This window comes from Mytilus trossulus, chromosome 3 (assembly GCF_036588685.1).
Source record: "Mytilus trossulus isolate FHL-02 chromosome 3, PNRI_Mtr1.1.1.hap1, whole genome shotgun sequence".
Classification (NCBI taxonomy): Eukaryota; Metazoa; Mollusca; class Bivalvia; order Mytilida; family Mytilidae; genus Mytilus; species Mytilus trossulus.
In genome coordinates, this window is record NC_086375.1 from 75,097,832 (window position 1) to 75,119,096 (window position 21,265).

Below are 21,265 nucleotides of genomic sequence, written 5' to 3' on the forward strand. Positions count from 1 at the left end.
AGAAAAAAATATTGTCAGTCAGGGGAAACGACTCTATTACTCTAATGGAAGCGCCATCTTGATGCTAAGAAAGTTCTTTTCCTGTTTAAGAAAAGGTTGATTTAGCGGATCGTATATATCAGAATGACAAGTAAGTCAGCCAAATAATATTTTAAGAACATGAGCTTGCGATCTATCTATATGACAATAATAATCGCACCGAAATAACTATCTAAATCAGACGATCAAAAAGTTGTGCTTTAGAAAATTATTGAAAGGAAATCGCAAGGTACTTGCGATTTCAATTTTTTTCAAGAAAATGACATTCAAACATTAACTATTTCATATTTGTACATGATATCAACTACACATGTTGTATAAAGTTATGCTAATCGATATGGAACGACAAAATTAAAAATCGGTTATTAAGATAACGAGTTTGCAGTTGCATGTTGTTGTTCTATTGATATGCAAATAATACGCCTCACCACACAGTGTTTACCTTTTTGATATTTAATGAATATGCAAAGGAATATGAAATAGTTCCTACAGTTATTTACAGATATCATTTGAAGAGTGATTTATATTCCAAATTTCAGAATTATTATTTATTGATTGGAAGTTTATACATCATACATGTACATGCATATTAAATTTTTGATACTTATCTCTTAATATTAAAATCTTGGTAATCCATGGTTAAAAGAAAATTTAATACTGTAAGCATTAGAAATTAAGATTCATTTGTATATGTAAATAGGGTGCACATGTGCAGTGACTGAGCAAGCGGACGGTTCAACGGTTGCACCCCCCCCCCCCCTTTTTTGACAATTGGTGCATATGAATGCGAAAATATAGTTTGATCCCCCCCTTTTTTCCTGGATTGGGAAGCCCCTTTTTAAATCCTCCCCTGATGTGTGACAATTGATATTACCACATGAATTGTATTTTTATCAACACCATTATTATATGAAATTTAACAATTTGAAGGTTTAGCTTTGCTTAATATGCCATTAATCAGTTACTTTTTTATCTCTATAACAGTTGGTTTTCTGTCATATTTTTGTTTCATCCTAAATCGTGTGGTCTGAAGGTGTCTTAAAACAATCATTCAACAACCAGAACTTTAGATTTTTCTTAATTATGATTGAAAAATAAAATTTTGTGGGTAAACCTTATGAATATTATAGACAGATACATGTTTATATTCTGCAACAAAGCATAGAAAATGTAGTTAGAGAATAATTTCTTATTCCATATTCAATCTACAAAATGTAGTTTTGATTATAATTGTGATATCATATTTTCAAGTACAATGAAGTAGAAATGGGCGTATATACAATGTATTTTTGTAAATCCAGTAATGTACACAATGTACTTGATTGATGAAGATCATAAATATATACTTTTTAAGAGAGAATTTTGAAATATAATATAAAGAATGGGTCACTGTGCTATCTTTCAAGCTATGAGTTTTTGAAAATTGCCTAAATTTGGTTACTTTGTACATGAAAAAACTTATAAATTTGTGTGCATAGAAAAAAATCTCTCAGATAGAATTGTTAAATAAATTGTGAGAAGATAGGCATGATAGGTTTTATTATATGTTTAAATAAAATAAAAATAAAAAATTATGTCACCAAACTTGTTTTCTTACTAAAAGTAAAAATAAAAAAAAATACCTTTTAGTCCACTATAATTTTTATACTAAAACAGAACTTTATCTTCCCTTAAATGGATCAATTGAAAAAATGATTTTAAAAACAACAAAGAATGATAATTGTAATATTTTGAATAATACAATAAATCGTCAAGTTTTCTTTATATAAATATACAGACAGTCTAACCATAAACTTGCAAATCTGTCCCCAAATTAGCACATTGGGGCAAATAACTAGATCCATATTGTACTGGGATTGTACTATTCAAGATAGTAGTATACCATAATTCTACATTGATTTATTTTATAACACTAGTCAGTGTACAGGTGTACTTGTACATTTATACAAACATAAACTTTTATAAATTAAAGGTACGACTTCTATATATACAAAAATTGTTAAAAATGACAAATATGAAAAATGTGTACAGGTTTCTATACACCTGTCAAAGTTTTAAGGAAAAAAGGATTTTAACTTTTTGAGTAACAGGACTTTATATCTAAAATAGGGTGTTTTTTCTTTAAATGTTACGCTGCATCTCAAAAACAATTTATGATTAGTGCAAATTTACTTACTTTTTAGTGATATTAATCAAAATATCTGTATACTTTTTTGTGATGATTCAAAATTTTATTTTACAGTTATTAATTTTTTGGTAAAAAAAGATTTTTATTCAAATGCATTCTGTATCTCAGAATTTATGATTATTGCATGAAACTTCACACACCAGAGGAAGGGTGTATCATGCCCTCATGGCACAGCTATTTATTTTATTGGCATAAATTTTGCAGTAATTACTGTAAACCAACTAATTTTTCAAAAAACAAAATTTTTTTTGTTGACTCTATTGAGAAGAAAAAATAAAGAGAATTTAAATTGGCGCCAATATGTATAAGTTTGATCTTTTCTTATTAAAATACATGAAGTAAATAGCTGCGAGGTAGACAAGAAAGGATAAAACGCAAAAATAAGTTGGTTTTCAAACCATTGTATCTAAATTCTATAAGTAAAACATGATTAACCAAAATAAATTTCTTTAACAACTTGTTTTTCATATTATACATGTACATTACTTCATTTTTATTACAAGGTAATACATATATGCCAAACCAAATCCTTCTTTTTTTCCAAATATGATTCTGATATTTATCAATCTAATGATTTTAAACCTTTTTGACTTTTTTTTTAAAAACCTGCTATTCTAGTCACATAAATATCTAAATATGGATAGTGATGTGGCTGCCACAGTGAACTTATCTTTAAAGTTCGTAAAAGCTTCATATTTTAGAAGGAAGAATACCTGGATCATTCATCCTTTGAACATAGATGTCTTATTGTTATGAAAGTTCTGTCTCTCATATGTCATGTACATGTATGTCAGTAAATTCTATTAATTCGTTTCATATTTCAATAACTACTTGGGAAAAATAAGTAAATTTTAATATTCATCAATTTTTCTCTTATTGTAAGTTATGGGATAACTACAATGTATATTTGAATGTGTGTACCTTTCACGGTCCTCATCTCTATCAGACTAGTGTCACTTGACCTTTACCTCATTTCACATATCATTAAACAAGGTTAAGTTTGGGTTTTCAAGTCCAATATGACATAACTTAAGCAATAGGTCTACTACATTTATATCTGATACATGTAATTATTGTAAGGTGTACATTTCCATCCTTCAGGTGTCATCTGACCTTGACTTCATTTTTAGGTCACCTGGCCCAAAGGGCCAAGTGAGCTTTTCCCATCACTTGGTGTCCGGCGTCGTCATCCGTCGTCGTTAGCTTTTACAAAAATCTTCTCCTCTGAAACTAATGGACCAAATTAATCCAAACTTGGCAACAATCATCTTTGATGTATCTAGTTTAAAAAATGTGTGGCCTGACTCGGTCAACCAACCAAGATGACCACCATGGCTAAAATAGAACATAGGGGTAAAATGCAGTTTTTGGCTTATATCTCAAAAACCAAAGCATTTAGAGCAAATCTGACACGGGGTAAAGTTGTTCATCAGATCAATATCTATCTGCTCTGTAATTTTCAGATGAATCTGACAACCTGTTGTTGGGTTACTGCCCGTGAATTGGTAATTTTAATGAAATTTTGCTGTTTTTGGTTATTATCTTGAATATTATTATAATGTTCAGCAAAGTAAGATTTACAAATAAGTCAACATGACCGAAATGGTCAATTGACCCCCTTTGGAGTTATTGTCCTTTATAGTCAATTTTTAACAATTTTCATAAAACTGGTAAATTTTTATTTACATTTTAACTGATACTACTGGGATAAGTTCATTATAGATAAAGATAATTGTAAGCAGCAAGACTGTTTAGTAAAGTAAGATTTACAAACACATCACCATCACCAAAACACAATTTTGTCATGAATCCAGCTGCTTCCTTTGTTTAATATTCACATACATTGTATATATACCAAGGTGAGCGACACAGGCTCTTTAGAGCCTCTAGTTAATGTTCAGTGGCTATTCGTTCATTTTTTTGGTTTTGGACTTTTTCATACTCTATACAATAGGTCTTATTTTTTGTGTCTTGCAGGAATTTCTCGCTACATTGAAGACCTGTTGGTGACCTTCTGCTGTTGTTTTTTATTTGGTTGGGTTGTTGTCTCTTTGACACATTCCCCATTTCCATTCTCAGTTTTATTAAATGATTGTTACAAGGTGCACATTCTCACTTTTCTCATACTCTATTGAATACATCAAATATATTTGGTGTACACTCATAAAAATCTTTTGCTATGTACATGATTTTGTATCGCTTGACAGGACAAAAAGCAACGCATTATTTGCATGTTATTATGTTTAGTTTGTGATGAACCCCAAGTGGTAGGTCAATCATATTTTGGGTTAAACATGGTAAAAGTACTAAAATTTTTCATGCATCATTATTATTAATTTGGTCTTTTAATGTAAAACTGTTATAATTTGCTTCTTGGTTTATAGTATGCCTGCCATTCATTAAGTCTTTTGAAAGACGTACCCTTATGCACTTTAATTGTGCACTTTTGATAATTCCCATTCAGCTTAATGTGCAGTTGGTCTTCATGGCAGATAGATTGCAAAGGAAGCTATTTGAAGTACTGTTGATGTTTTTTATCAACTTTATGTCAAACTTTATTTCGGATTTATGAATACTAACATTTTTTTTTAAACTACACCACTAAGCATTACAAAACTTGTCTGTCCCCTTTGACATTTAATTAATTAGCAATTTTCTATGTGAAGTTTTTCTCATCAAGTTGTATTGATAAGAAATACAGTACTTACAATATACCACAATTGATACCTTGTATTAAGTTACAATAATTTTTATATATCAGTTTGTCAAGCAGTTTTATTCCCAAATGACTATATCATAGTCAAGTATTTTTTCTAAATTTAAGGCAATTTAGCAAATAGGCAACACATATCTCACTTTCAACAGTTTATTTTCATATGTTTTTAATTTTTTTAAAAAGATAATGAGCAACTTCAAATAGCAAACATTTACAATTCTATTCTGGCTTTACAAGATATACAGATAGGACATCAAACCAAAAACTAAAGGGTAAAAGTTCTTGTCCATGTATATTATTTGATTATTTTTAACCAATCTTTATGCCCCTGTCTTAGAGGAGGGGGGAATAGACTGACCTTTGTTCATCTATACCTGCATATGCACTTAAAAAAATGTCTTCTGTTCTCTATCTTGAGTTTGCCTTAATGACAAAATGTTATGAAACTTATACACAATGCTTAAGTTATCATGGTTATACCCCTTTAAGAATGAAAAAAATGAAATAAATTTAGTTTCATTGTGTAACTTACAGTTTCCATTGTGAAATTATACACAATTCTTATTACCACAAAATATAGATATAGTTCAAATTTAGTGGGGCACTTTAATAATTCTCCAGTTATGTCGTATTATTTGACAATGAGAAAAATGGTAAACTTCTACTTTCCATTTTCTGTCACTTGTGTTTGCTTCATCCAAAGCTCATGAAACTTGAACACAATGCTTATTACCACAAAACACAGATATACAATTTTGAGTTTGGTGGTGAGAGTCTCTATGCCCCTTTATAAATAGAAAAATTGACATAAAATTAGTTTTTATTCTCTAAGTAAAGTTTGTCTAAACCAAATATTATGAAACTTGAAAACAAATGTACAAGGCTTTTTACGATGAAATACAGATCAAGTTGAATTTTGATCGTTATCTACTAATCCTCCTTTTATTAATACAGAATTAAAGTTTAAGTTCCTTTTGTAACTTAGATTGCCATAACCAAATATTTCAAAACCTTTAGTTAGGTCTCTAACATGGAAGTTAAGCTTGGCTCACAATGAACAGCAAGCTAGTAAGGGTACCAAAAATGACTAATGTAAAATTATTCCAAGAGGGAAACCAACCATCTAATGACTTATCTATATACATTGTGTATATATCTTCAAAGCTTGTTGTCTGATGTGAGCCAAGGCTTTATGATGTAGGCCGTACATAGACCTATAACGGTTTACTTTTTTAAATTGAAATTTGGATGGAGAGTTGTCTCATTATCACTCATTCCACATCTCCCTATATATGTATATATAGTTTTAGCAGAAACTATGCTAGATCAAGAAATGAAAACAAGAAAAAAACAATAGCAAGGCAAAATCATCAACAAAAACAGATATAAATCATTAACTTTATTCTTGATATTTTATAATTATGTTGACCCTGAGTATAAAGGTCATTGATTTGAAAAGGTTCTTTGAATTATCTTTTTCCTAAACAGTTGACAGTATAGTAATCATGGTAATATCTTGGTGTATTGACTTGATAACTATAGCATATACATGTATGGTGACCATATCTGCATTTTACCTTTGCACAAGAAATTAGTTCTGGAGTCTGTACATGGGTTATTTAATATTTTTGAATTGTCAATTATTTCTTCTTGTTCATTTTACCCAATCTTTAGTCATGGTGATTCTTGAACAATGTTAATTCTTCTTCAATATATATGCAGAATAACACTTGGCCAGTTACATGTGATAACACCTGGTCCTCTATGGTCCTCTTGTCGTTTTTTAACCCCCAGTGGTATACATATCATTGATTCTTACATTATTACAAATTCAAAGAAAGTATACCACAGGGGGAATTTGTTGACTGCAGTTGAACGTTTTTGGCTTCATTATATCACAGGATTTAAATAATTATTTCACTACTTGTTGTGTTTTCCACTGGACTCTAAACATGCTAAAACTAAGAAATAACATTTTAATTGCATCATAAACAGATAATTTTTATAATGATGGTGATTCCAATATATAGAAATAATGAGTCATCAAAATATCTATGTAGATTAACCAAAGTGGCATCTTTTATCATGTCTATTAAAATATGTAACAAATTCCCCTCTGTTAATATTGTGAAAAGAACTATAACTGTATGTAGTGAACGTGTTACATGTATTCATGTGTATTATGCAAAATGGTTAAATATGAAATAATCTTCTTGAAAAGGAAATGGTAGAAATGAACAAAAATGCAAGATTATAACATGCATGATCTTTTAGTATCAATAAATGCATAAATAGTAATTTAGGTCCTTAATGAGTGTTTGTATATATATATGCAAAGTTAATCACTTTTATATTGGTACATGTAGTGACAAAATTATAACTTAAACCATTAAGTAAATTTGTCTAATTAGTACAGACCTTCACCTGAATTTTAATAGTATAAATAAAAATGTTTTATTGAATTTGCTTATGAGTGAAGTAAAATCTTGTAATAAAAACATTATTACAGTACCCCAGATTCAATCAATGTATATATATTTTTTTTAAATAAAAGTGCATGGTATATTTTCCACTAAAAAGAAAAAGAATGTTATTATTTTACATGTAAAAGAAAAATTAATGAAATATTTAAGAAGAAAACATGCAGAGAATTGTTACTGTAGAAGCTGTCAGTGCACAACATATTAGATTAAAAACTGATGTGACTGCAGTAGCAGTACACGCTATAATTAAATTGTAAAATCATGTTACAAATGACATTATACATGTTATAAAATTGAAGAGATTGTGACTTAAGTAGGAGTGCATAAAATAGCAAAATTGAAAGCACACAATGACTGCAGTACAAGTATAAAATATAATATATTGAATAAACATATGAATCAGTGGCACCAAAGTTAATGATACGCCCTTCGCATTTTTTTTGTAAGAGATCAAAAGTTAAGTAACTTTTCCATGTCATAAATAATATTTCTAAAAAGGAAAAGAAAATGCACGTTTTTATAAACATTTAAAACTACTCTTCAAAGTTTCTTGAAAATAAATTTTTGTCGAACATGGTGAAAACTGACATAAGGACAGACGGATGGAAGAACGTCATTTATACAAATGTAAATCATAATAAGACCCTTTAATTTAAACAGTTTTTATATATTGAATTGGATTGGGCAACAGGTAATGATTGCCAGTATTGTAGTATAGCAGAAGACATTTAATCTATGGAAAAATTGCAGAATGTGTCTGAAGTTGCAATACACAAAATAATAAAAATAAGCAGAGGATTGTGACTGCAGTAGCAATACACAAAATAATTAAAATAGCAGATAACTGTGACTGCAGTAGCAATACACAAAATAATAAAAATAAGCAGAGGACTGTGACTGCAGTAGCAATACACAAAATAATTAAAATAGCAGATAACTGTGACTGCAGTAGCAATACACAAAATAATAAAAATAAGCAGAGGACTGTGACTGCAGTAGCAATACACAAAATAATTAAAATAGCAGATAACTGTGACTGCAGTAGCAATACACAAAATAATTAAAATAAGCAGATAACTGTGACTGCAGTAGCAATACACAAAATAATTAAAATAAGCAGAGGATTGTGACTGCAGTAGCAATACACAAAATAATTAAAATAAGCAGAGGATTGTGACTGCAGTAGCAATACACAAAATAATTAAAATAAGCAGATAACTGTGACTGCAGTAGCAATACACAAAATAATAAAAATAAGCAGAGGACTGTGACTGCAGTAGCAATACACAAAATAATTAAAATAGCAGATAACTGTGACTGCAGTAGCAATACACAAAATAATAAAAATAAGCAGAGGACTGTGACTGCAGTAGCAATACACAAAATAATTAAAATAGCAGATAACTGTGACTGCAGTAGCAATACACAAAATAATTAAAATAAGCAGATAACTGTGACTGCAGTAGCAATACACAAAATAATTAAAATAAGCAGAGGATTGTGACTGCAGTAGCAATACACAAAATAATTAAAATAAGCAGAGGATTGTGACTGCAGTAGCAATACACAAAATAATTAAAATAAGCAGATAACTGTGACTGCAGTAGCAATACACAAAATAATAAAAATAAGCAGAGGATTGTGACTGCAGTAGCAATACACAAAATAATTAAAATAAGCAGAGGATTGTGACTGCAGTAGCAATACACAAAATAATTAAAATAAGCAGATAACTGTGACTGCAGTAGCAATACACAAAATAATTAAAATAAGCAGATAACTGTGACTGCAGTAGCAATACACAAAATAATAAAAATAAGCAGAGGACTGTGACTGCAGTAGCAATACACAAAATAATTAAAATAGCAGATAACTGTGACTGCAGTAGCAATACACAAAATAATTAAAATAGCAGATAACTGTGACTGCAGTAGCAATACACAAAATAATTAAAATAGCAGATAACTGTGACTGCAGTAGCAATACACAAAATAATTAAAATAGCAGATAACTGTGACTGCAGTAGCAATACACAAAATAATTAAAATAGCAGATAACTGTGACTGCAGTAGCAATACACAAAATAATTAAAATAGCAGATAACTGTGACTGCAGTAGCAATACACAAAATAATTAAAATAAGCAGATAACTGTGACTGCAGTAGCAATACACAAAATAATAAAAATAAGCAGAGGATTGTGACTGCAGTAGCAATACACAAAATAATTAAAATAAGCAGAGGATTGTGACTGCAGTAGCAATACACAAAATAATTAAAATAAGCAGATAACTGTGACTGCAGTAGCAATACACAAAATAATAAAAATAAGCAGAGGATTGTGACTGCAGTAGCAATACACAAAATAATAAAAATAAGCAGAGGACTGTGACTGCAGTAGCAATACACAAAATAATTAAAATAGCAGATAACTGTGACTGCAGTAGCAATACACAAAATAATTAAAATAGCAGATAACTGTGACTGCAGTAGCAATACACAAAATAATAAAAATAAGCAGAGGACTGTGACTGCAGTAGCAATACACAAAATAATTAAAATAGCAGATAACTGTGACTGCAGTAGCAATACACAAAATAATTAAAATAAGCAGATAACTGTGACTGCAGTAGCAATACACAAAATAATTAAAATAAGCAGAGGATTGTGACTGCAGTAGCAATACACAAAATAATTAAAATAAGCAGAGGATTGTGACTGCAGTAGCAATACACAAAATAATTAAAATAAGCAGATAACTGTGACTGCAGTAGCAATACACAAAATAATAAAAATAAGCAGAGGACTGTGACTGCAGTAGCAATACACAAAATAATTAAAATAGCAGATAACTGTGACTGCAGTAGCAATACACAAAATAATAAAAATAAGCAGAGGACTGTGACTGCAGTAGCAATACACAAAATAATTAAAATAGCAGATAACTGTGACTGCAGTAGCAATACACAAAATAATTAAAATAAGCAGATAACTGTGACTGCAGTAGCAATACACAAAATAATTAAAATAAGCAGAGGATTGTGACTGCAGTAGCAATACACAAAATAATTAAAATAAGCAGAGGATTGTGACTGCAGTAGCAATACACAAAATAATTAAAATAAGCAGATAACTGTGACTGCAGTAGCAATACACAAAATAATAAAAATAAGCAGAGGATTGTGACTGCAGTAGCAATACACAAAATAATTAAAATAAGCAGAGGATTGTGACTGCAGTAGCAATACACAAAATAATTAAAATAAGCAGATAACTGTGACTGCAGTAGCAATACACAAAATAATTAAAATAAGCAGATAACTGTGACTGCAGTAGCAATACACAAAATAATAAAAATAAGCAGAGGACTGTGACTGCAGTAGCAATACACAAAATAATTAAAATAGCAGATAACTGTGACTGCAGTAGCAATACACAAAATAATTAAAATAGCAGATAACTGTGACTGCAGTAGCAATACACAAAATAATTAAAATAGCAGATAACTGTGACTGCAGTAGCAATACACAAAATAATTAAAATAGCAGATAACTGTGACTGCAGTAGCAATACACAAAATAATAAAAATAAGCAGAGGACTGTGACTGCAGTAGCAATACACAAAATAATTAAAATAGCAGATAACTGTGACTGCAGTAGCAATACACAAAATAATTAAAATAAGCAGATAACTGTGACTGCAGTAGCAATACACAAAATAATTAAAATAAGCAGAGGATTGTGACTGCAGTAGCAATACACAAAATAATTAAAATAAGCAGAGGATTGTGACTGCAGTAGCAATACACAAAATAATTAAAATAAGCAGATAACTGTGACTGCAGTAGCAATACACAAAATAATAAAAATAAGCAGAGGACTGTGACTGCAGTAGCAATACACAAAATAATTAAAATAGCAGATAACTGTGACTGCAGTAGCAATACACAAAATAATAAAAATAAGCAGAGGACTGTGACTGCAGTAGCAATACACAAAATAATTAAAATAGCAGATAACTGTGACTGCAGTAGCAATACACAAAATAATTAAAATAAGCAGATAACTGTGACTGCAGTAGCAATACACAAAATAATTAAAATAAGCAGAGGATTGTGACTGCAGTAGCAATACACAAAATAATTAAAATAAGCAGAGGATTGTGACTGCAGTAGCAATACACAAAATAATTAAAATAAGCAGATAACTGTGACTGCAGTAGCAATACACAAAATAATAAAAATAAGCAGAGGATTGTGACTGCAGTAGCAATACACAAAATAATTAAAATAAGCAGAGGATTGTGACTGCAGTAGCAATACACAAAATAATTAAAATAAGCAGATAACTGTGACTGCAGTAGCAATACACAAAATAATTAAAATAAGCAGATAACTGTGACTGCAGTAGCAATACACAAAATAATAAAAATAAGCAGAGGACTGTGACTGCAGTAGCAATACACAAAATAATTAAAATAGCAGATAACTGTGACTGCAGTAGCAATACACAAAATAATTAAAATAGCAGATAACTGTGACTGCAGTAGCAATACACAAAATAATTAAAATAGCAGATAACTGTGACTGCAGTAGCAATACACAAAATAATTAAAATAGCAGATAACTGTGACTGCAGTAGCAATACACAAAATAATTAAAATAGCAGATAACTGTGACTGCAGTAGCAATACACAAAATAATTAAAATAGCAGATAACTGTGACTGCAGTAGCAATACACAAAATAATTAAAATAAGCAGATAACTGTGACTGCAGTAGCAATACACAAAATAATAAAAATAAGCAGAGGATTGTGACTGCAGTAGCAATACACAAAATAATTAAAATAAGCAGAGGATTGTGACTGCAGTAGCAATACACAAAATAATTAAAATAAGCAGATAACTGTGACTGCAGTAGCAATACACAAAATAATAAAAATAAGCAGAGGATTGTGACTGCAGTAGCAATACACAAAATAATAAAAATAAGCAGAGGACTGTGACTGCAGTAGCAATACACAAAATAATAAAAATAAGCAGAGGATTGTGACTGCAGTAGCAATACACAAAATAATAAAAATAAGTAGTAGCAATACACAAATATTTATACACAAAAAAAATAATACTGTCAGGGAAAGATGATGTTAAAACTATGTACAGTTATCACAAGTTTTGTTCTATCAAATATCACAGATAGCAAATAAATTAAGTCAATGTTTTATTACAATGGTTTTCATGGGGATGATTTGATTAGATTAATTCAATGTTTTATTTACAAGTTATCACAGAAACTATATTTGTATCATAGCTGAAAAAATGAAAGTCATTTTTTGCAAACAATGGAAAGGTTAAAATGATTCTGGACTGTGACTGAAAGCACACCAGAGTTCATATTGATTACTCTCTCCATTGGCACAGCAACATTCCTATCATTAGACTGTAGGAATAATGGTGTGTTAGCCTCAATACACTTTTGTAAAATTGCACACCATTTTACCTTTAAACTTTCAGAGGCATGCACTCCATCAACAAACTTGTTGTAGAAAAAATTAGTTTTTCCGTGTTTAACACGATTAACTGTGGAAGCAAGTTGTGGAGTGCATACCCCCTCATCACCATTAATTTGAATGAGAAATTTATTAATTTCTTGAAGGCATTCATGTAATTTGGTCTGCATCTCTGCATATTGTGATGTATACAGTAAATGAGTTGTTTTATTTTGGTACAACCTTATGTTGTTCCAATCCTTTATACTCATGCCTGGAACTGTAGCAAAGATGCAGACCACATTAATGCGTGACAATAGTCTTTTTACATTTTGTACAATTGATTGAAAATTGAAAAGTGCATTTTTGTCACTAAAAATTGTCTCTGAATAATTATCCTCTTTTTTATATGTGGTGATATTTGTAATTCCACAAACAAAATAAACCACCTTTTTTCCTGGTTTATGTTCAAGGTCAGCATAGGCCTGCTCACCTAGTTGGTAAATCATAGCACCAGGAAAAACTTTTATACTGGCTCCCTCAACACACAAACCAGCTCCTCTGCTGCTGGCATATACATAATTCATTCTGTAAAAAAAATATAAATGTACTGTGGAAAATAATATGTAGTACAAAAATGTACATAATCTCACAAGTCAAGTGGCCAATAAAGTTTGTGTTTTTTGGTGTTTTTTTTTATCTTCAACTTTTTATCCTCACTGTTTATATCCTGAATACTAGCATGGCCATAACTTGTATTGTCAATATCAGTACTAGCTCTTTTCAGAGATAAGAGTTTTGTGCAGTTGTAACCATATTGCATAACTGTTGGTTCACGACTACCACCACAGCTTGAACGTTGCTGAGAAAACCATGATTCAACAATATCTTGACTTAGCTTTTTGGGTATTATGTATGGTTTTGATGGGTACATTGTTTGAAACTGTTCTGAAGATATATATTTTATCAAGTCAATGAATGCAGATATTGTTAAATGCACATCTTGCCTTGTTTGCCAAGAAATGTGGTGTTTTTGAATTTCACTTGGCATAATAAATCTATTTTCAAGGTCATTTTCCCATTTTGTGAACCAATCTCTTATATCAGCAAGCTGTTTAATACGTGGATCACTATCACTATTTATAGGAGTCTCACTATTAAAAATATGGAATAATAAGCAACTTTTCCTAATATATGTTTGTGTGGATTTTGTTGCCTCATTTTCATTTTGTTCCATTTCATTTGCAACTTCTTCACTTAAGGCATGTACGGCAAGATTAACTCTCATTTTAGAGAAATTATTCAGGTAAACTGCATCTGGATTTAATTTTGTAAGTGGCACTGCCCTTAAAATTTCTCTTTTATAAACAGAAACAAAATGCTCCCAAATGATCTCTTTTTCATCAAACCACACTTTCCTTTTATGAACCTCATGATGGCCACTAGTATGTATGTTATTCCTCAACTTTTTGATTAGATGAGGTGGATCTGACATGAAATATAAAGGACCATTAGTATATGGGTTGATACAAAAATGTTTTTCCTTGGGATTTCCAGGAACAGTTGCAGTATTAGTTGTGATAAATTTTCTATTTTCTGAGGCCCCATCACATATGCTGAGCAGAATGTTAAACCCAAACTTATTAAGCAAAGAAACTCCTTCCCAAAAAGCTGAGCTGATTTGAAAACTAGTAAGATTTTTTACAGCTATATATGCACATGGATAATTAAAATTTGAAAATAAACTTTTAAAGAAAAATTGTAAAATGTTTGAAGCAATATTTTCTTCTTCTCCATCTTTTGAGCTATTGATATCTGTAAATCCTAACAATTCATTTGTTTCAGCTGCCCATACAAGCCCTTCCTTAATTTTCATTTCATCAAAAACAAGAGCACCCAGTTTACTCTGCAGTGATCGATTACAATTTTCAGAAAGTTGTGCCATTGTTTCAACATTTTCGCAATTCCAACCAGAATTTTGTTTATCGAAATTGCGATAATATCTCAATAATCTCCCAGATGGAAGTTTCAAAAATCCAGACTTTGATAAATCATTATACTGTTGTTTTGATTTATAGTTAGCAAGACAGTACTTTATAACAGATGGGTGCCATTTCATTTGCTTTGCAGGTGTAACAAGAGCCTTTGCCTGATCTTCAATCAAATGTTTAAGAAAGAAATCTTTTTCATCACCTGTATGCTCCTTCACATGTTTTTTCAAAAGTTTTTTATTTTTAAAAACCTTTTTACATTGATTCCAGTTACAACTATAGACTTTATCAATTGGAGCTTTTACACTTTCATTAACTTGCATTAAATGAGCATTGTCAATGTGTTTTAACAAGTCAGATATACAGTCAAAAGTGCCAGCACTGCATTGACTCCAACAACATATTGGGTTATTTACTTTTTCATTAAGTGCTGTAAACCCATCTTGTAAATTAAGAAACATTTCTCTCAGATCTTTATCATCACCACTTAACACTTTTTCAGTATGTTCAAGTTTACTTTTAAGCTTTGAAAATTTCTTTTCCAAGTCCCTATACTTTGTAGAAATTGTAGTAAAGTCCTTTGCTAATTCATCTTTGGATTTAAATTTATGATTAATTTTATTGGGATGTGTTATGTTGCGAGTTTTTTTGGCAAACCTTTTCTTGTGTAAATGATTTCTTAAAATATTGCAATTGACACAAACATTAATGGCCATCTGAGAAGTAGCATGTAAACAAGATGGACTTTTAAGAAAATTGCCATTTTTCACACCTTTAACATCGGAATTAACTATGTAAAAGGAATCTTTCATGTTTTCATTGGTTACATCTGTAAAATCACAGATTTTCAATCCCTTACAAATTTTCAATGAATCGGTAAAGCTTAAAATATTGACAATATCTGAATTACAAATGATCTTTTCAGGCATATCACTCCAGTCCAGATCAATTTTTTGACCATGTATCAATACTATGAAGGTCATATCTGCATGTATTTCAATACATTTATCATTTGACCAACTCCGCAAACAAACGGACTGATCAGTTTTCATAATTTGTTGGTGCCAAAGTGGAAAAATATGACTAATTAATGGCCATGAATACTGTAAAATGAACAAACCATTATCCTTTTCATAAGTAAGATTACATAACTGCTTACTTATTTTAAAATTATCACAAACAATCTGAGCATCATCAAAAATAGTTTCATCAAAATCTTCTTTATTCATAGCTTTGATAAGCTGATGTGCATTTACATGGACAAAAGATTTTATGATATCACAAAAAATGTTACATCTTTTCATCAGAATATCTTCTGAATGCATAAATAAAACCCTAAGGTCATCTTCAATTATGATATTGTTTTCAACCTTATTTAAAACATGAACAAAATTAGCAAATGCATCACTTTTATAATGTGAATATTTGAAGGGTGATATTCTCATCAATGAATAGAGCAGCAGCTCATTCAATGTAAGAGGTGACTGCTCAGAAATATGTGAAAGAAAATCTGATGTCGTTTCACAATCATCACTGTCATATTCAATTGATGTGCTCAAATTGCGTAATATTCTGTAAAAGGGTCTTCCCTTACGTCCAGGTTCAGTAAAAAAATCCCTTTTGCTTTCTATTTTTACTTTAGAAATGTCAGCTTCTGGTGGAAGACAAGTAAAGAATTCATGAGAAACCCATTCTTTAACACTGTTATATTCAGTGCCATCTGAGCTGACAACTGCACCAGAAATAGATATTTTAATAGGGACACTTATATCTGGATACTGGGGAATACAGCAAAAGAAATTTAGTAAGGACAGCTGTGGGAACTTCAGGACACTACTGGTAAGTAAATTCCTCCTTGGCATGTTCCTGTTAAAGAATGAAAAAAGTTTATTGTATCTTAATTAGAAAGGTTAATAATCAGATGTGTCTGTGCCAAGTCAGGGGCCTGTAATTCAGTGGTTGTTTTAGGGTTGGTGTTTGTCATATATATACTTTTCATAATTAGTTGTTTTTTAAATAAATTGTGGTTTCATTTTAGGCCAAAATTTAAAATATGTTTGTTTCCCCTCCCCCAACCCGGGTCAAAAATTATTTAAAAAAAAAATAGAAATTATTTTTTTTTTCCTGAAAATAATTTGTTTCCATTTTTGGAAAGTGCTTGAAAGCAGAAGGATTGCTAATCAAAATAAATACACTCAAATTGAGCACAAACAACTGATAAGTGGCCTGGACTGGACAAGTCAAACCATTCATGAGAACATGCTATAACAATCACATCCAGTTTAAAAAAAAAAAGAACCTGCCTTCCTGGTCTGTTTACAAAGGGTAGACCCTGGTGAGGGGAAACAGACATTCTTTTAAATGTGGCTTTAAGTATTCCACAGTTAGTCATGTCAGGGCATTTATCTTTGATTATAGATAAGTTTAGATAATTGTTGTAAGCTAAATGACGTCCTTTAGTTGCTTACATCCACTTTGAATCAACTCTAGTGGTTATTTGTCTCATTGGCAATCCAACTACATTTTCTTATATTCATGAAAGAACAAATTCAGTGAGTAATTATGAAAACATGAAGGAGATTGTATTTTTATCATCCCCTGAATTTAGAATAATGAACTTACTGAAATGCCTCTGATCTGGTTTACATGTTGTTGTGAATGTGCTTGAACTTACATGTATGTTGAATGTAATAAGTAATTGAATGTCAATGAACCATATTAAACTGAAGGTTCGCCCATGTACGTAAGCTCCATAGAAACGAAATGTGCAAATTGAATTTCATTGACCTAGCTTTGCAATGTGTGGTTCCTTCTTAAGGGCTACACATTAAAAACATGTGAACTATGATAAAAGTATATAAAGTCAAAGGAACACTGTGGCGGATCCAGAGGGGGGGTTCCGGGGGTGCGCACCCCCCCTTTATTTTTGCCGATCAATGCATTTGTATCTGGACATATGTTTTGCACCCCCCCCCCCCCCCCCTTTGCCCTGGGTTAGCACCCCCCCTTTCGAAAATTCCTGCATCCGCCCCTGGGAACATGACTATGATGGCACACACAAATAATAACTATTGAAAGGAGATGTCAGCCAAAATAAACAAACAGATGTTTGAAAGTACAAACACAAATAAAGATGACAGGCTACTATTGGTCTCTTTATAAAATTATTTCAATACCACTTGAACCCCCCCCCCCCCAAAAAAAAAAAATCCAGAATCTATTTAAACATCAACATGCAAAATAAAAGCAGTTTTGCGGCCACATTCCTTGCTTGTAATTCTTTAAATTTAATGCTAGCTTATATATACTGAAGATTGTTAACAGTTTTTGTGGAAAATATAAGATTTTGAATAAGATGACTATTTTGAAGTTCTAGTATACACAACTTGAAAGCATTTAAATTATTCTGCATTCATTGATGTTTTCTTCATTATATAAAGTGTCTATAAAATTAATTGTGATTTATTGTCTGAGAAAGAAACAATTGTCAAATCTTTTGACACAATATCCGGCAACAATCTATAATGGTATGTTTGTTTTTTATATTTCAAATAAACAACATCAAAACAAGGTTCATTTTTCCTGTCCTCAGTATCTGAATCATCAGGATTTGTTTTTTTGTTTGTTAAACCTGTTATTTCTCCATTTAAATGTACCCATTTTTTGTTCATTTTCCATTTGTGTTTGATTTTGGATCCTATGAGGATATGAGGATTGTCTTTAATATCAACTAAAGAATATTTTTTTGGGGTAATTTCATTACTCTCATTTGTAGCTGATATTATATCTGTGCATGTTTTTTTATGTATATTTTTTTTTGCTTTTGTAGTTATGGGCTTTTTTTTGTATGACGATTCAATGTATTTTTTATCAAGTTTTGTCTGTTTTGATGAGATATTCTCCTTTTCTTTTGAAGTGGTACACGTTCTCTGTATGCCAGTTCTTAATGAACGATTTTTTTTTAAACATTTTGTTTTGACTAAACCTCTAGTTGTTGCACTCATTTTCTTAGGTTGAAAATTGTAACGCTTAATTTCATTTTTTTGCCTGGAGTGCATGTATTTTTCCACTAATTCTTGAAGAATGAATATTTTTTCACTTTTACTTGCCTGAATTTTATTCATGTTACATTTATGTAAAGCTTCAAAGAAGAGATTTCTAAGTGCTTTGCATGTTGCAAGCTTGTCTAATGCATTTCTTACAGATTTATGTTTTTTTTGGGATAATGTGTCTTTATGTAACAACTTCATGGAAGCTAAATCTAAATATTTAAAAAAAGAATATATTTTTTCATATGGCATAAAATGAAATGCTTTACCACCTGACTTCAAAACTCCAGAAGCCTTGTCAGTGCCAAGTGCATTAAGTATTGAAAAAACTTTATTTTTGTGAATGCCCTCAGAATTTGTAGTTGACATTCGACAAACTTTTTTTCTAACTGCCATTATAACCCAGCCATAGTAATACATTTCCTTCTTTTTTTCTAGTTTAGATGATTTTGGGGGAAGAGTTATATTTTCAATGTCATTTATATCATGTATTTTTTTTAATATTGACCATTTAATACAACTCCAAAAGTGCATTGTTATTGACAGAAGTAAAAAATAGCAGTTTACAGCTGAAATAGGTAGGTTTTCAAAATGAACTAGAGGAATGGATCTGTTTGTAATAGATGGAATTTGTGGAGCATTTAATGGTAAAACCAAATCTGTAGCAACATTTTCCATAGAAGTTGTGTAACTAATATGATCTGTATTTTCATCAGGTGTGCCTATATACATTGTTTCATCTACATTTTCATCAGGTAATGGTGTGGCTATATAAATTGTTTCATCTAAATTTTTAAAGTTTTCAATTTCTTCCATTGTAGGATGCTCGTGTGATTGTGGATTGATCGGTAATGGAAATACAGTGTCACATACAGATGCTGATGTTGAATCTATGTACATATGATCCAAAGAAATGACTTTTACATTTTCTTCAGATTTTGTTCCTAAGCTTCTTATTGAATATACAAACTTTTCATGGAGTTCTAAAGTTGTCTGAAATTTTTGGAATTGTGTTTGTAAAAAAGACTCAATTTTTTGACATTCGTGTTTATGAAAGCAAAAAGACTCTTTTGTAATTTTTTCATACTCATATTTTAAATAATTTAAAAAATATTCTAAGTGTGCCTTTATTGGACTGTTATGTTCTGTCATCTGTACAATAATTTCTACTCCCGAAATTAAATAGTTTTCTCTTTGTCTGAGAAATTTCAATAAATTGTCTATGTTTATGTGATCAAAACATCTATACTGGATGTTTGCTGTATTCCTGGAAATATTTTTATCTGAATTTGGTGGGGTTGTTTCAATGGTTTTGAAACTGCCAACATCTGTGAATTCACACATTTTCTTGTAGTTCATTTCTGATGTTTAATACACATGTACTGAAAAAAAGAGTCGGGTCGTCCAAACAAGGAAAAATAATATTGACCAAATGAGCAATGAAAATGCGGTAAAGTTCAGATTAAACCAAACAGGCTTACATGTATACTTTTCAAGCATTCTTTATACCAAATATAATTGACTTACTGCTTACATAAGTTCACAAAATTACCAAATCAAGAAAGTTATGAAACCTGAACATTTATTATTGATCCAATAAATCAGTTTGAGGTAAAATGAACCCTGAGTTGTAGACTTGCAGACCTTTTTTGTTATTTTTATGTTCTTATGTTTGGCCATTTGTTTTCTTGTTTGAATTGTTTTACATTATTATTTTTGGTCCTTTGAAAGCTGACTATGTTATCAGGGTGTTTTATAGGTGACTATGCGGTACGGGCTTTGCTCATTGTTGAAGGCCATACGGTGACCTATAGTTGTTGATGTCTTTGTGATTTTGGTCTTTTGTGGATAGTTGTCTCATTGGCAATCATACCACATCTTCTTTTTTATATGTGATATGGGCTTTGTCAATTTTTGACTGGCGTACAGTGATCTATAGTTTTTAATTTCTGTTTTATTTTGAATTGTTTTGGAGAGTTGTTTCATTGGCCATTATACCACACGGCAAGTTGTCTAATTGACAATCCTAACACATCTTCTTGTAAATACTGCAGGAACCTATACTTTATTTACTCATAAGAAATGACCAATTCATATGAGAAAATTAAAATTATATAAGAACAAGGACAAGAGTGCACATGATGAAATGTCTCACATCTTTACTTATCATTGATATTATGTTGATAGTCATATATATATTTTTATTGTGTATGTTGCCAATGCCAGATAGTAAGCAATGCTTCAAATAGGAGAGTTTTGTATCAGGCATGAAAAAAAGAGTTTTCAGAAAAACAATATGCATTAACTTCTA

At 30.7% G+C, this 21,265-nt stretch overlaps 1 long non-coding RNA gene across 1 annotated transcript; it reads left to right on the forward strand.

Moving 5' to 3' along the window:
• Positions 1-4: 4 nt before the first annotated feature.
• LOC134712413 (uncharacterized) lies at positions 5-21,023 on the forward strand. Its single transcript, XR_010106282.1, has 3 exons — positions 5-130; positions 16,548-16,744; positions 19,776-21,023. It is a non-coding gene; the product is annotated as an uncharacterized LOC134712413 (long non-coding RNA).
• Positions 21,024-21,265: the final 242 nt, after the last annotated feature.